General features: G+C 46.9%; 1 protein-coding gene and 1 pseudogene across 2 annotated transcripts in view; both read right to left on the bottom strand.

Moving 5' to 3' along the window:
- The window catches only part of AOAH (acyloxyacyl hydrolase), a 973359-nt gene that overhangs the window by 725401 nt on the left and 230864 nt on the right, over nucleotides 1-17094 (bottom strand). The gene's annotated exons all lie outside the window — the stretch shown is intronic.
- On the bottom strand, nucleotides 9142-16088 carry LOC147722315 (ribosome biogenesis protein WDR12-like; annotated as a pseudogene).

Below are 17094 nucleotides of genomic sequence, written 5' to 3' on the forward strand. Positions count from 1 at the left end.
TGAAGGATCGACTGGACAACAACGCCCACGACAGCAAGGAACTCTTCAGCATCGTCAAGGAGTTCTCCAACCCCAGCACCGGCAACAACGACATCACCCCGTCACAAGATCTCTGCAACTCCCTCGCCTCATTCTTCCACCGCAAGATTGCCGACATCCACAACAGCTTCGGCGCACCTTCCTCGCACCCTACTGTCGAACCAACGCACCCCACCGCCACCCTCCGCACCTGGACCGGAGTGACCACCGAAGACACAGCCCGCACGATGAACACCATCCACTCCGGATCTCCGACTGACCCCTGCCCCCACCACGTCTTCAACAAGGCCGACTCCACCATCGCACCCCAACTCTGAGACGTCATCAACACCTCCTTCGACACCGCCACCTTCCCGGAGAGCTGGAAGCATGCCGAGCTCAGCGCCCTACTGAAGAAACCAACAGCGGACCCCACCGACCTCAAAAACTTCCGCCCCATCTCGCTCCTCCCTTTTCCTGCCAAAGTCATCGAGAAGATCGCCAACAGACAGCTTGCCGCCTTCCTCGAGACAAATGGATCCCTCGACCCCTCGCAGTCCGGCTTCAGAGCCAACTACAGCATTGAGACCGCCCCCATCGCAGCCACCGACGACATCCGAGCCCTTCTCGACAATGGGGAAACAGCGGCACTCATCCTCCTGGACCTCTCTGCCGCGTTTGACACGGTCTGCCACCGCACCCTAGTCCAACGCCTCGGCAACACCGGCATCCAAGAGAAGGCATTGAAGTGGATCATCTTGTTCCTCGCTAGAAGAACACAGAGAGTCCGCCTCCCCCCATTTCATTCCGAGGCCACCAAAGTCATCTGCGGCGTCCCGCAAGGATCATCACTCAGCCCCACCCTCTTCAACGTCTACATGAGACCTCTCGCAGCCATCGCACACCAACACAACCTCAACATCATCTCCTACGCCGACGACACCCAGCTGATCCTCTCCCTCACCAGAGACCCCGACACCGCCAGAACCAGCCTCCACGAAGGGATGAAAGACGTCGCTGAGTGGATGAAGAACAGCCGCTTGAAACTGAACTCAGACAAGACGGAAGTCCTCATCCTTGGACCATCACCCTCCGCCTGGGATGACTCCTGGTGGCCCCCAGCCCTGGGCACCGCCCCCAAGCTGACAGACCACGCACGCAACCTGGGCTTCATCCTGGAAACCACCCTCTCGATGACCAGACAAGTCAACGCTGTCTCCTCCTCATGCTTTCACACCCTCCGCATGCTCCGCAAGATCTTCCGATGGATCCCGATCGAAACCAGGAAGACGGTCACCCAGGCCCTCGTCACCAGCCGTCTGGACTACGGAAACACCCTCTACGCCAGAACCACAGCCAAGCTACAGAAAAGACTACAACGCATCCAGAACGCCTCCGCCCGACTCATCCTGGACATCCCTCGACGCAGCCACATCTCCGGCCACCTGAGGAACCTGCATTGGCTCCCCGTCAACAAGAGGATCACGTTCAGGCTCCTCACCCACGCACACAAGTCTCTCCACGACCTGGGCCCCAAGTACCTCAACGACCGCCTGACCTTCCACACGCCCACCCGCCAGCTACGGTCCCCTAGCCTCGCCCTCGCCGCCGTTCCATGCATCCGAAGAGCCACCGCCGGAGGCAGATCCTTCTCCTACCTGGCGGCCAAGACATGGAACTCCCTCCCCATCCACCTTCGGCTGACCCAGGACCACCTCGCCTTCAGGAGACAACTCAAGACCCGGCTGTTCCAGCAGTAACAGCCCCCTCCCCCAAGCGCCTTGAGACCCTTCCAGGTGAGTAGCGCGCTATACAAGTGTTATGATTGATTGATTGATTGATTGAATCCCCCAAAAAGAGAAGCTAACTTGTGAGTGTGGGTCTGCACAGAGAACATTTCCTGTAATCTTGCACATGGGTATCTGCCCCATACGTAACAGCAGAAGGAGTTCCCGGTGCAGAACATGACATTGCACCGGACTGGACAATCTACAGTACTGCTGTGGAAATGTTAATTTGCACACTTTTTCCCTTCTGCAACTGAACATGTGGAGTTGTTTTGGAGCCCTTTCAATCCATGTCTTTACAATTAATTCACCATTTATTGATTATGAGTGTGAGTGGGACAAAGTATTGGTAATCGTTTGCGAAGTTATGTCTGTACATTTTCTCAGTATTCCCACTAGCCACTCCCCTTGGAAGTAAATGGAATGCATTTACGGCTGTTCAATTCTTCAGTTCGATTTGGGAATTGCATTGACCACAACCCTAAGTAAATTTATGCATGTCTGATCATTTACATATAACACAGTAGCTGACCTAAAATGGGTAAATACTAAAATCTACAAAAATGTTGTAGTATGGTTCAGACAGAATGGGAATGACGTCATCATTATTGCCATAAAGCCAAAGGTGAATTTCATAGCAAGCCAGGACTCGATTACACAATGCAAAAGACCTCATTGAACGCAAATGTCGGCTAAACAAGTTTTTGTTTGCTTCCTGCAGAACTTTAATAACTGATACCCAGAAGAAAAAGATAATGTCGACACAAGGTTTACATAACAAATCCACATATAGAGAAAATAACAGCTATCAGGAAATCACAAAAGCATAACGCCAACCTGTGTTTGAGATTTCTCATTCCTTTGACGCATTCCGTCAGTACATGACCGTAACAACAAATAGTTTTTAGTTGGCCTTCTCCAGCAAGAAAGTGAAAAAGTTTCAGTAAAACCATTAAATCATTTCCCCCAAAATGTCTAATGATGACAGTCTAGATTCAATCGCAAGTTCAACGGAGGCAAAACAATCTAGCGCTCGATCACCAGGCACCCAGATCTGAGAAATCAACCAAGTACGGAATCACACAGGAAAAAATGAACTTTAGCCCCTTTAACAAGCATCTCCATCCCTTTTCTAAACCACTGGGGCTACTGCTTAAACCCCCACTGGTGACGGGATCTGAACAGTTAATATGGTTTTGATGACTCCGAAGTGCTGTGGAACCCCTTGCTGGCTAAGGTTGTCTACTTAAGGACCATCTTTCAAATGACATATTGTACTATGAACTGGCTGTTTTATCACAAGCCATCACACTGCAAAATAAATAAATAAATTATTAAAATGAATAACTTTTAGTTGAAGTTGAGCACATCTTCAATGGAGGCTGTAATGTTGGAGTGCAGTCTAGTAGCTGGGTGTGGGCGGAGCTAGGGGGCTAGAGGAAGAGGAGGAGTGGACACAGGAAGTGGTTAGTTAGAGTAGGGACAGGGCATGAGCAAGATGTACTAAATAAAGCTCTTAGATGTAAGACCCTGTGTCTGTGATTCTTTGTAGCAGGATGCCACAACTGGCGACAAGGGTGGGATAGGCATGATCATAGCCTGCAGAACCCAATCGGAGTGCCCTGTCTCCTGCAGCATCAAGTAAAGAATCTGCTGCCTGGTAGTGCTGTCACCTGAGGAAAAAGGTCAGCAGCCGGTGACCCTGCTCCCCCCAGCGACTGTGGGAGCCCAGAGGGAGCCACTGGATCGAGCGCTGAAACGCTCAGAAAAAGAAAGCTGTTCGTGCTGGAAGCGCGCGTCACGCCGGATGCGTGCAACTTGGCACCCTAAAAGAACAGGAGTCGTGAGCCCACTCCGACCCTGTCCAGCGGATGTATGACGTTACAACGCATACCATTACAACTACCTACCATTACAATGCGACCATTACAACGCATACCATTACAACGCATAGCGCTTAGAGGTGCTGGATAGTGGTAAGTATAATTTACTATTCCAACTCCAGTCCCCGTGGACACTAGGGAAGGTGTTGGATAGTAAATTAAACTTATTGCCTATCCTAGAGCGCCCCCCAGCGCAATGCGTTGTAATGGTATGCGTTGTAAAAGTTGCGTTGTAATGGTAGGTAGTTGTAAAAATTGCGTTGTAACAGGTGTATACCCTGTCCAGCACCTCAGATCGAGACCAGGATCCTCCGACGTCGTGGACGCTGTCCCCGAGAGCCCCGTGACAAGCGCTGCTGAGCGCGCTGGAAACGGAGCCCGGGTGCCGTCGGAGGTCGGAAAACCTCACGCCCGATGCGTGAGGTTTGGCATGCCAGCGGAGAAGAAGAGCGGGAACGTGGAAAGTAAGGTGGGAGCCCACCCCAACCTCACCTGGTAGCTGTGGTGGTCGAAGAAAAGTGAGCCCTGATGTGTGCTGCCCCCGAGGTTGCCGGCCGGTGAGTCCAGAGTGAGCTGGCAGTGCATGAATCAGGAGAGAAAGCCTCGTGTGTGACTGCAGTGACGGCGGCCATCTTTAAGTCAGGCGTTCGTCAGGACAGACCCCTTGATTGTCATAGAGCGGCCATTTTGAAGTCAGGCAAGAAGAGATAGGCAAGCATTGGTTGAACCAAACAAACAAGCCTTGGTAAGAAAAGATAAACAAGCATTGGCAAATGGAGATAAACAAGCACTGGCGAAGAGCATACAAGCATTGGTACATGCAAAGAAACGAGCATTGATACCTGCAAATAGACAAACATTGATACATGCAAATCAACAAGCATTGGACAAACGGAAACAAGTATTGGCGAAGAGTAAACAAGCATTGGTACATGCAAAGAAACAAGCATTGATCCATGCAAAGAGACACAAGCATTGTTACATGCAGATCAACAAGCATTGGATAAATCGTGGCAAAGGAAGAAAACAGGCATTGGTGAAGGCCAAACAAGCATTGGCGAAAACCAAACAAGCTTTGGCAAAGACCAAACAAGCATTGGCGAAGACCAAACAAGCGTTGGCGAAGACCAAACAAGCGTTGGCGAAGACCAAACAAGCATTGGCGAAGACCAAACAAGCAGTGGTGAAGGCCGAACAAGTTTTGGCGAAGGCCAAACAAACATTGGCGAAGAACCAACGAGCATCGATAGGAGCAAATAAACAAACATTGGTATATGCAAATAAACAAGCATTGGCAATGACCAAACAAACACTGGCAAAGACAAGTAAGCAAGCATTGGTGCATGCAAATAAACAAGCGTTGGTACGTGCAAGTCAACGAGCCTTGGTATGTGCAAATAAACAAGCACTGGTAAATGCAAAGAAGTAAGCGTTGGTAAGGCAAATAAATAAGCGTGGATAACGGTGCGTGGACAACAATGAACAAGTCTTGGCAACCAAACAGAAAAAGCACATTCTAACATGAGAGTGAATCAAATAACAAGCAAGAGCAACCACAAGAGTGACTTAACAAACAAGCATTGACACAACAAAGGTCAGCACGGGTGGAAACGCGAACAGTGATAAACGCAAGCGAATGCGCAGTGGCGAATGTAATGAAGTAACGCGTGTCCATAAAATAAAAGAAGCAACAAGCAAACATAAATAAAGACTACTAATAAATAATTACAACGGAATCAGCAACGAGCACGAGCCAATGCAAGTGTGGAGTAGCCAATGAACACACACAACAAGCAAGTGAAACCCAACATTGTCACTAACCATGGATAAATTCAAGGGTGCAATGTTGACCAAACACGAGTGAACTGAAGGAAGAACTGACAATCAAGCTCAAGCTAAAACACAAGCAGAAGCAACTGAAACCCGAAGAAAAGTGTACAGCACAATGCCCCGCGTCTACGACAGATCAGAACCTCCTTCTCTCATGGCGGGAGGAGACGTAGCTCAATGTTTCACTCCACACCTTGAAGTATCGCCCCCAGCAGCGCAGATTGACGAGTGGATCAAGGGCCTCAAACGGCACTGGTGGCTGGAAGCATTGGACAATTTCTTGAAAGCCAACGGTGAGCAAAGAGAAAGAAAATGTCTGGTGCTACTCCTCCATCTGGTGGGTCCTGGGGGCCGATGCACAATTAGAACATTTTCCAAAGAAGAAGCGGACATCTATGATAGACTCCAAGAGGAGCTCTGTGCCCATCTCAATGCACAGGCAGATGTGGATCATAATCGCATGGTCTTCAACACAGCACGGCAGGAACCAGGCGAACCATTGCCACATTTCATCACTCGGTTGCAAAGTCTGGTACAAGGCTGCCATTTCAACACGTTTACAAATGAGGATGCTGTTCGGCTCCGAATAATTGAAGGCTGTGAAAACCCCGAAACAAAGCACAAAATACTGAGAGGGCATTGGTCGCTAAAGGAAATTATCAAGAAAGCCGAAATTGGAATGCAAGTCCAAGCAAGAGACAAATTGATGGATGTGCATCTGAGTGCAAAGCTTCGAGATACCTGGGAAGAGAGAACCCAGAAATCCAACAAACACAAAGGGAGAGAGAGAGAAGGCAGACCAGCGAAAAGACAACGGGGGAGACACCGTGACAAGGAAAGTGACAAGGAGTACTCAGAGTCAGATTACTCAGCGTCCGACCACTCAGAATCAACCAAAGATTACTCAGAGTCAACCATCCAAATAACAACTCCCAGGAGTCATTCATCCCCCAGGAGTCCCTCAAGGAGTCATTCAAAGTATGACACACGCTACTCTGACGAGGAGGGAGCGTCCAGTGGGACAGATTGCACTCCTGGACAAGATGGCATTCTGCACAACAAGTGGGGGAGAAAGACAAACCATAGAAGAAGGGGCCGCAATGGTCAACACCGGAAATCGACCCCAGACCATCAATCGCCAAGGAGTGAAGATGAGTCAGAGGAAACAGCTGGCAGGAGAACACACCACCAACAGATCAGAGATATTAGAGCACCAAACAATCGGGAAGGAGAACCAGATCGCACAAGACGGACTAGTCCCTCACAACAACAACAAGCAAGAAAATATCCATGCATCCATGGGCCCCGCAACAACGAAGAAACAGAGCGGAGATGGTTATCCTCAGGCGAGAAGGACGAAGAGGCAAAAGCTTGGGATCAAGCACAAGGAACAAGCACGGAATCATCAAACAACCTCCCAAATGAGACAACATTGAAGATGCTCCAACAAAGACACACGGAGAAGCATTTAAAAGACAATTCCGAGGTGAAAAGCAGCTCGTCACGGACTACCCGGTTCCGAAGACCACCTGGTAAGACATTCTCAAAAGGACGCTCACAGAGGGAACTGATGGAGAACCCCTCTGATTCAGAAAGCACGTCGGTCCGATCCTTTGAGTTGGCAGAGTCGTGGTCCCGACAACGGCCACGCGCAACATTCTCAAAGGAACATTCTCAGAGGGAAGTGACAGAGAACCCCTCTGATTCAGATAGCATTTCGGTCCGATCGTTTGAGTCGACGGAGTCGTGGTCCCGACAACGGCCATGGCGGCAAGCACCCGAACACATCAGAGAACCAAGGGACACTCTTCCCGTCAAGAGCGACACGTCTCACACCAACGTCAATGCACACTCGATCACTCCACCAGACAACCTGTTATATAGATCACAGGTGCATCGCAACACAAATACTACACCGTCACCCCGGATAGGGGCAGCAAGGTTGCCTCGAAGGTCCTGGTCCTATAAAATCGAAACCGACATCGTGGCCATTAGCACCCAAATAAAAACGGACCAACCAGTCGATCTGCAAAGGAAGCCGGACATGTCAGGAGAGCCAAGTCATCATCGGATGAGAACGAAACACACAAATACCCAGCCGGTTACAGGGTTTGCCTGTTCTAGGTGCGAGCAGGAGTGGGAGAGACAACCCGAGACAGCAAATCAATCTCCAAGCCATACCAAGATGACCTCCACAGTTCATATCCCACTGGCTGGCATCGCAGACTCGAAACAGGAAGACAGTGTTGTTCTTGACCTGACAAGGCACATGCAGACACTCGGAAGGGAACTAGAATAACATCACCTTGGAAAAGAGGCCGAGCGTCATGTGAGCAAGAGTCACAAAGGAGGATAGACTGCCGATATCAAACTGAGTTCTCCATAGGCACCTCAGAGACTGAAGGTGAGTGGATCACTCAGAAGTTGAGAAACAATCATCATGAATCTTAACATATGCACATCACACGAGAAGTCGCGCAAGTGCAAAGATGTACTCTCGTAATAAAAGATGCTCTCGTCGAGGAGGCAGAAGGCCACACAACGCAAACTGAGATACGTCCATATATCTCAAGCGAACAGCCCGCGGACTTGTATGGCTGACCCAGAAACTCTAAATATGTTAGAAGCTAAGTTCATTTCGTCAACAAGGGGGGAGATGTAATGTTGGAGTGCAGTCTAGTAGCTGGGTGTGGGCGGAGCTAGGGGGCTAGAGGAAGAGGAGGAGTGGACACAGGAAGTGGTTAGTTAGAGTAGGGACAGGGCATGAGCAAGATGTATTAAATAAAGCTCTTAGATGTAAGACCCTGTGTCTGTGATTCTTTGTAGCAGGATGCTACAGAGGCGTAGATCATTTGAGCTAAAGCTCTTTAGACTCTATCCTCCTCGGGCCAGAATTACTGTGGGTTTCTTCCCTCTAATCCAACCCCCTTACCAAGTAATGAATGTGGGCATTATCTTTCACCTAGATTTGGCAATGAAACTTAACGTGTTATAAAATCCTTTTGCCATTTTTATTACTTGCTGAAGATATTATCTTTCTACCTCTTTTTCTAAGTAAGTGCTATGGTCTTCCTGGTATTGTCCTCCCATAATCTCATGAAAGGAGAATAGGCTCAAAGTGCCATATTCCAGATAGTACCAAAGCCACAGACAGCCTAAGGAGGTGGCAGTGTATTCTCGGTTCTGATGCCATAACTGTGGAATTTAAAACAAATGTGGTCCCCTGTTCTTCAGAATAAAAGAGCATTTAGAAAATGAACGAAAATACAGATGATTACCCACAGGTCTTTTCCTTCATCTTTGCCAGGTAGTCTACTGGGAGTACCAAATGGGCAACATCTGACAGCTTTGAGCTTTACAAGTGATGGTGGCGACACTTTTAAAGCTTCTATTCAGAGTAGGAGAAGCTGGCGATTCCAGAGCACACCTTCTGTAGTTCATGGTATGCACCGCAAATAATGTGTCAGAAACTCCATTGCAGCTAAACATTCCACATTCCTGCTTGATGGAAAAGTATAGTAAGAATGTGAGTCATTTTTGGCAAAACCTCAATTATACAAAATGTGGGTAACTTCTCCAAATATCAGAGTACGGCTTCTCTTGACAAACATTCGAATACAGTGTCAAGTAGAACATGTTCTACTGGTCCAAGAAGTTGCTGGCAGCACCAATGAACCATCATTAGTGCATGGATCCCAAAGCTAGGTATGTCTGTTTGTGGTACTTGATAATACGCACCAGCATATGGGTGAATAGGATATACAGTTAAAAACTTTGTTACCTGTCACTGTTGATCTTGGTCCTCCTGTCTCAACCCCCCCACACGTTGATTGTATGATCCAAGGATGTACTGCAGAGATCTTGTCAGGGCACAGCACTGAGGGATTTGCCAGATTGTGGCCAGACAATATATCAACAGGTGTCCTTGTTAAGACCAACTGCTCAATTTCCTTGGGCCCTTGGGCGGTCTGTGTTTTCTTCCACAAGATTTTCTTTGTCAGTCGGAATTGCAGGCCAAATCTTTACCATTTTGTTTCAAAAGCAACTGCAGAAAATGCCATCAACAGTAATGGTATCGATACTCCCTCCATGGCTCCACCAACAGTGGGGAATTTTTACCTTGTTTCTTTCGGCATTCCACTCCTGGAGCAGAATCATTTGGTCTATGGAGGTTGTGAGCAATGGGCATGACAGGGTATCTATTTTTTACCCAAGCTATGCCTTTTACAACATCCGTGTATCCAGTGAGGTTCTTAAAACCGCCTTACAGACTTTTTAATTTGGATGGGGCATGGGCAAGATGGTGTGGTGGCTGGTGTGGAGCACACCAAGGGAAGATCCTAGGCCCAGCAGAAATAAATTACTCAATTGCAACCGAAGGAATAAGGAACTGTGAAGAGGAATCAAACAGGATTGTTGAACTTACCAGAGGGGGATTTAAGAGCCCAACACTCTTTTTTTTTTCTTAAGTCCTCATTGCCCAGATGTACAGGAGTTACTTCCTAGAACACTTCCCAAAAGGCGCCTCTAGTGATCTTTTAGAGCCCTGGTGCACTCTACACCTTGCCATCTGCACTCAAACATTGGTGCCTATTCCGCCCAGTCAACCGTCGGCAACCACCAGAGTATTTAGCAGTAAGGTATAGAGGCCTAATCATTAGACTCATTGATTAGTGACTGTACCCATTCCTCAAAAGGAAGCCAAAACGCATTTCGCTTACATTTATGTGCTCTATCCAACATATTAGTGTACTTGATTGAAGCCAGCCATTCTATTTTGCTAGGGGGGTTAGCCTTTACCCAATTTTTACAGATTTCGCAGCAAGCGAGTAGTATTAAGTAAAATATCAATTTCTTTGTATTTTTTAACAAAGATACATAATTATGGACGGCGTGTGACGCGGCGGACAAGATGGCCGCTCCCCCTTAAGCTCCGTGATTTCGGCGGCGCTTCACTCATGAAGGTCCCGTTTCCTGGCAGTGAATTTTGCTGAAAACGGCTGATTCTGTCGGCGGATATGCTGCTCCCAGCTTGGGTATGCTTCTCTTCATTTGCGCAGCCCTTGGCGAAGGCCAAACAAACATTGGCGAAGAACCAACGAGCATCGATAGGAGCAAATAAACAAACATTGGTATATGCAAATAAACAAGCATTGGCAATGACCAAACAAACACTGGCAAAGACAAGTAAGCAAGCATTGGTGCATGCAAATAAACAATCGTTGGTACGTGCAAGTCAACGAGCCTTGGTATGTGCAAATAAACAAGCACTGGTAAATGCAAAGAAGTAAGCGTTGGTAAGGCAAATAAATAAACGTGGATAACGGTGCGTGGACAACAATGAACAAGTCTTGGCAACCAAACAGAAAAAGCACATTCTAACATGAGAGTGAATCAAATAACAAGCAAGAGCAACCACAAGAGTGACTTAACAAACAAGCATTGACACAACAAAGGTCAGCACGGGTGGAAACGCGAACAGTGATAAACGCAAGCGAATGCGCAGTGGCGAATGTAATGAAGTAACGCGTGTCCATAAAATAAAAGAAGCAACAAGCAAACATAAATAAAGACTACTAATAAATAATTACAACGGAATCAGCAACGAGCATGAGCCAATGCAAGTGTGGAGTAGCCAATGAACACACACAACAAGCAAGTGAAACCCAACATTGTCACTAACCATGGATAAATTCAAGGGTGCAATGTTGACCAAACACGAGTGAACTGAAGGAAGAACTGACAATCAAGCTCAAGCTAAAACACAAGCAGAAGCAACTGAAACCCGAAGAAAAGTATACAGCATAATGCCCCGCGTCTACGACAGATCAGAACCTCCTTCTCTCATGGCGGGAGGAGACGTAGCTCAATGTTTCACTCCACACCTTGAAGTATCGCCCCCAGCAGCGCAGATTGACGAGTGGATCAAGGGCCTCAAACGGCACTGGTGGCTGGAAGCATTGGACAATTTCTTGAAAGCCAACGGTGAGCAAAGAGAAAGAAAATGTCTGGTGCTACTCCTCCATCTGGTGGGTCCTGGGGGCCGATGCACAATTAGAACATTTTCCAAAGAAGAAGCGGACATCTATGATAGACTCCAAGAGGAGCTCTGTGCCCATCTCAATGCACAGGCAGATGTGGATCATAATCGCATGGTCTTCAACACAGCACGGCAGGAACCAGGCGAACCATTGCCACATTTCATCACTCGGTTGCAAAGTCTGGTACAAGGCTGCCATTTCAACACGTTTACAAATGAGGATGCTGTTCGGCTCCGAATAATTGAAGGCTGTGAAAACCCCGAAACAAAGCACAAAATACTGAGAGGGCATTGGTCGCTAAAGGAAATTATCAAGAAAGCCGAAATTGGAATGCAAGTCCAAGCAAGAGACAAATTGATGGATGTGCATCTGAGTGCAAAGCTTCGAGATACCTGGGAAGAGAGAACCCAGAAATCCAACAAACACAAAGGGAGAGAGAGAGAAGGCAGACCAGCGAAAAGACAACGGGGGAGACACCGTGACAAGGAAAGTAACAAGGAGTACTCAGAGTCAGATTACTCAGCGTCCGACCACTCAGAATCAACCAAAGATTACTCAGAGTCAACCATCCAAATAACAACTCCCAGGAGTCATTCATCCCCCAGGAGTCCCTCAAGGAGTCATTCAAAGTATGACACACGCTACTCTGACGAGGAGGGAGCGTCCAGTGGGACAGATTGCACTCCTGGACAAGATGGCATTCTGCACAACAAGTGGGGGAGAAAGACAAACCATAGAAGAAGGGGCCGCAATGGTCAACACCGGAAATCGACCCCAGACCATCAATCGCTAAGGAGTGAAGATGAGTCAGAGGAAACAGCTGGCAGGAGAACACACCACCAACAGATCAGAGATATTAGAGCACCAAACAATCGGGAAGGAGAACCAGATCACACAAGACGGACTAGTCCCTCACAACAACAACAAGCAAGAAAATATCCATGCATCCATGGGCCCCGCAACAACGAAGAAACAGAGCGGAGATGGTTATCCTCAGGCGAGAAGGACGAAGAGGCAAAAGCTTGGGATCAAGCACAAGGAACAAGCACGGAATCATCAAACAACCTCCCAAATGAGACAACATTGAAGATGCTCCAACAAAGACACACGGAGAAGCATTTAAAAGACAATTCCGAGGTGAAAAGCAGCTCGTCACGGACTACCCGGTTCCGAAGACCACCTGGTAAGACATTCTCAAAGGAACACTCACAGAGGGAACTGATGGAGAACCCCTCTGATTCAGAAAGCACGTCGGTCCGATCCTTTGAGTTGGCAGAGTCGTGGTCCCGACAACGGCCACGCGCAACATTCTCAAAGGAACATTCTCAGAGGGAAGTGACAGAGAACCCCTCTGATTCAGATAGCATTTCGGTCCGATCGTTTGAGTCGACGGAGTCGTGGTCCCGACAACGGCCATGGCGCCAAGCACCCGAACACATCAGAGAACCAAGGGACACTCTTCCCGTCAAGAGCAACACGTCTCACACCAACGTCAATGCACACTCGATCACTCCACCAGACAACCTGTTATATAGATCACAAGTGCATCGCAACACAAATACTACACCGTCACCCCGGATAGGGGCAGCAAGGTTGCCTCGAAGGTCCTGGTCCTATAAAATGGAAACCGACATCGTGGCCATTAGCACCCAAATAAAAACGGACCAACCAGTCGATCTGCAAAGGAAGCCGGACATGTCAGGAGAGCCAAGTCATCATCGGATGAGAACGAAACACACAAATACCCAGCCGGTTACAGGGTTTGCCTGTTCTAGGTGCGAGCAGGAGTGGGAGAGACAACCCGAGACAGCAAATCAATCTCCAAGCCATACCAAGATGACCTCCACAGTTCATATCCCACTGGCTGGCATCGCAGACTCGAAACAGGAAGACAGTGTTGTTCTTGACCTGACAAGGCACATGCAGACACTCGGAAGGGAACTAGAATAACATCACCTTGGAAAAGAGGCCGAGCGTCATGTGAGCAAGAGTCACAAAGGAGGATAGACTGCCGATATCAAACTGAGTTCTCCATAGGCACCTCAGACACTGAAGGTGAGTGGATCACTCAGAAGTTGAGAAACAATCATCATGAATCTTAACATATGCACATCACACGAGAAGTCGCGCAAGTGCAAAGATGTACTCTCGTAATAAAAGATGCTCTCGTCGAGGAGGCAGAAGGCCACACAACGCAAACTGAGATACGTCCATATATCTCAAGCGAACAGCCCGCGGACTTGTATGGCTGACCCAGAAACTCTAAATATGTTAGAAGCTAAGTTCATTTCGTCAACAAGGGGGGAGATGTAATGTTGGAGTGCAGTCTAGTAGCTGGGTGTGGGCGGAGCTAGGGGGCTAGAGGAAGAGGAGGAGTGGACACAGGAAGTGGTTAGTTAGAGTAGGGACAGGGCATGAGCAAGATGTATTAAATAAAGCTCTTAGATGTAAGACCCTGTGTCTGTGATTCTTTGTAGCAGGATGCTACAGAGGCGTAGATCATTTGAGCTAAAGCTCTTTAGACTCTATCCTCCTCGGGCCAGAATTACTGTGGGTTTCTTCCCTCTAATCCAACCCCCTTACCAAGTAATGAATGTGGGCATTATCTTTCACCTAGATTTGGCAATGAAACTTAACGTGTTATAAAATCCTTTTGCCATTTTTATTACTTGCTGAAGATATTATCTTTCTACCTCTTTTTCTAAGTAAGTGCTATGGTCTTCCTGGTATTGTCCTCCCATAATCTCATGAAAGGAGAATAGGCTCAAAGTGCCATATTCCAGATAGTACCAAAGCCACAGACAGCCTAAGGAGGTGGCAGTGTATTCTCGGTTCTGATGCCATAACTGTGGAATTTAAAACAAATGTGGTCCCCTGTTCTTCAGAATAAAAGAGCATTTAGAAAATGAACGAAAATACAGATGATTACCCACAGGTCTTTTCCTTCATCTTTGCCAGGTAGTCTACTGGGAGTACCAAATGGGCAACATCTGACAGCTTTGAGCTTTACAAGTGATGGTGGCGACACTTTTAAAGCTTCTATTCAGAGTAGGAGAAGCTGGCGATTCCAGAGCACACCTTCTGTAGTTCATGGTATGCACCGCAAATAATGTGTCAGAAACTCCATTGCAGCTAAACATTCCACATTCCTGCTTGATGGAAAAGTATAGTAAGAATGTGAGTCATTTTTGGCAAAACCTCAATTATACAAAATGTGGGTAACTTCTCTAAATATCAGAGTACGGCTTCTCTTGACAAACATTCGAATACAGTGTCAAGTAGAACATGTTCTACTGGTCCAAGAAGTTGCAGGCACTGCATCTAACCTCTGCTCTCAGCCGACATCCAACCGTGCACAGCATGGGGTTGGCCACAGTGCCTGGCCTCCAGCCAGGCCCGGTGTCCAATCTCAACGGGCACCTAACCCCCCCAACATGCAGAACATGGGGTTGGCCAGACAGCAGCATCTGCCCCAAGGGACACTCATCTCACTTTAAAAAAAAAATCTTTTCAACATTTCCACAGGAGTAAAGGGGATGCACCACTGGCTTCTGTGAGAGTCCTGCGGAGCCGTGGCTATCCCAAAATTTCTCTTCTTTTACATTTGACCTTGGAGGTTCATCTGGGACCACCCCCAACATCAAGGTTCATTGAGTTAGGATACCCTACTCTGCCTCATTATACTTGATTTTTGTTTTTAATTTTCAGGACAGGCAGACCTATTCCCTGCGTCCTGTGATGGCAGCTGCAACATTTCTCTTCAGGGTACGGCCAGACCATCCGAGCACGAGATCCCCCAGGACTTGCGGGAGTGAGGCGGCAGACAGGGCAAAAAATCCCCTTTGCTCAATAATTAAATCACTATTTTATTTGAGGTTCTGTGCCAGTGGAAATCCTGTGTGACTCCCGCGTACGTAACCGTCCAAGTATATACATTTTGAATCTTAAGTTCTCAAAAACTACAGTAAGATTTATACCAAATCAAACAAACAAGCTTTCTGGGTTAAGGTGTAATTTTGTTCCAAAATTGGTGTAATTCCCTTCAGCTGTTTTGACTTAGTGCTGTGCAAAAATCCCTGCAGAAATTGTATGTGTAAATTTGCGTTTTGTAACTCCCCCTTTTTTTCTCGGTCCCCATTTGACACATCATCCCAGAACTTTCAAGCAAAACAAAAAATCAATTTCCAGTGGTACCCAGGTCGTAAACATAATTGCACAGTGGTGACAGTGTAGAAATGTAAAATTTGGAGCCTCCAAATATTAAAAACATTTGAATAAAAACAATTTAAGAATAGGGAGTCTGGATGAAAGACAGTCAAAAAGTGACAAGTGAAAACAATAAACAAATATAGACCTAAAGTAAGGTAATTGTACTGGACCGAAAAGCACTTCCGTGGGACCCAGATTTTCTTGTGGGCCACGTAAAACACATACGTGAGCTTGTTATGTTAGGGCCTGACCCACCTACAGTCTTTTATCCACCTCTGATAGGCAATGCCTTTCTCAGGTGAGGCTGCCAAGATTGACATGTGTAACACAATTCACGTGTAATAGTACAATATTCCTGTGCTGCCCCAATCAAGAAGACCAAACAAGGGGAAAAAGAAGTCAGCAAATATTTGGTTAAGAATGACCTGTTTCTCAAAGCGACAACTTCAGTGTGGATTCGGAGGGATGCACCTGTTAGTATATACCCTTTCATTGTGATATGCACTTATGTACGAACACATTTTCCCATAGACACAGAATGGGTAAAATCCTTTGATACAACTGGCCCTGGGTGAGTATGGGGGTGAGTGTTACACCATAGAAAACAGCACCATGAAGGTGATGCAGAGTTATGATGCTGCTGTACACAGATTAAAAAGTGTGACACATCAAATAAATGGAAAGCTTAGATAAAAGGCTTTCGCATGACATTTCTCAAAGATTGATGATGCTTACTAATACGAAGCCAAGGGACAGAGTCTGGACCATTTCACATCAGAGCAGGTTTTGTAGAAGTCGGGCTAACCATTTCCTACAGCAACAGAAATGCTGCTCATCCTTTATTCGCCCTTTTCAGATGTGTCCAACGCAGGTATTAAGACAAATGTTTGTACGCACAGTCCCATTTATCATCCTGTCACTGCGATCCATCTCCAAGCTGTATTCTGGCTAACGCTGAGTTTAATGCCATATGCTGCACACTTCGAGAAAATCCATGGGCCTGGCTGATTAAAGATTTTCTCTGGAAGACGTTTTATGCAAGTAAAAATGGTATTGATTTCCAAACTTTTTTTTCTTACATGAGAGACATAAGAGAAACTAAACCCGCCCTCCCTGACCTATAATTTCATTTCCTGGCTTAATGCATTCTTGGTATTGTCTAATTAGGTAGAAAATCCTTATAAAATCAGTTACCTATCCAAAGTTTTTTTTTTGCATGGGAAAAGTTGTGTCCTCATAATTTAAAAAAAAAGAATTAACCCCATTATCTCGATACATAAAGAACACTTTCAAATCATATATTTTACTAACAGCAACTACTACATT

Source organism: Lissotriton vulgaris, chromosome 4_1 (genome assembly GCF_964263255.1).
Source record: "Lissotriton vulgaris chromosome 4_1, aLisVul1.2, whole genome shotgun sequence".
Lineage (NCBI taxonomy): Eukaryota > Metazoa > Chordata > Amphibia > Caudata > Salamandridae > Lissotriton > Lissotriton vulgaris.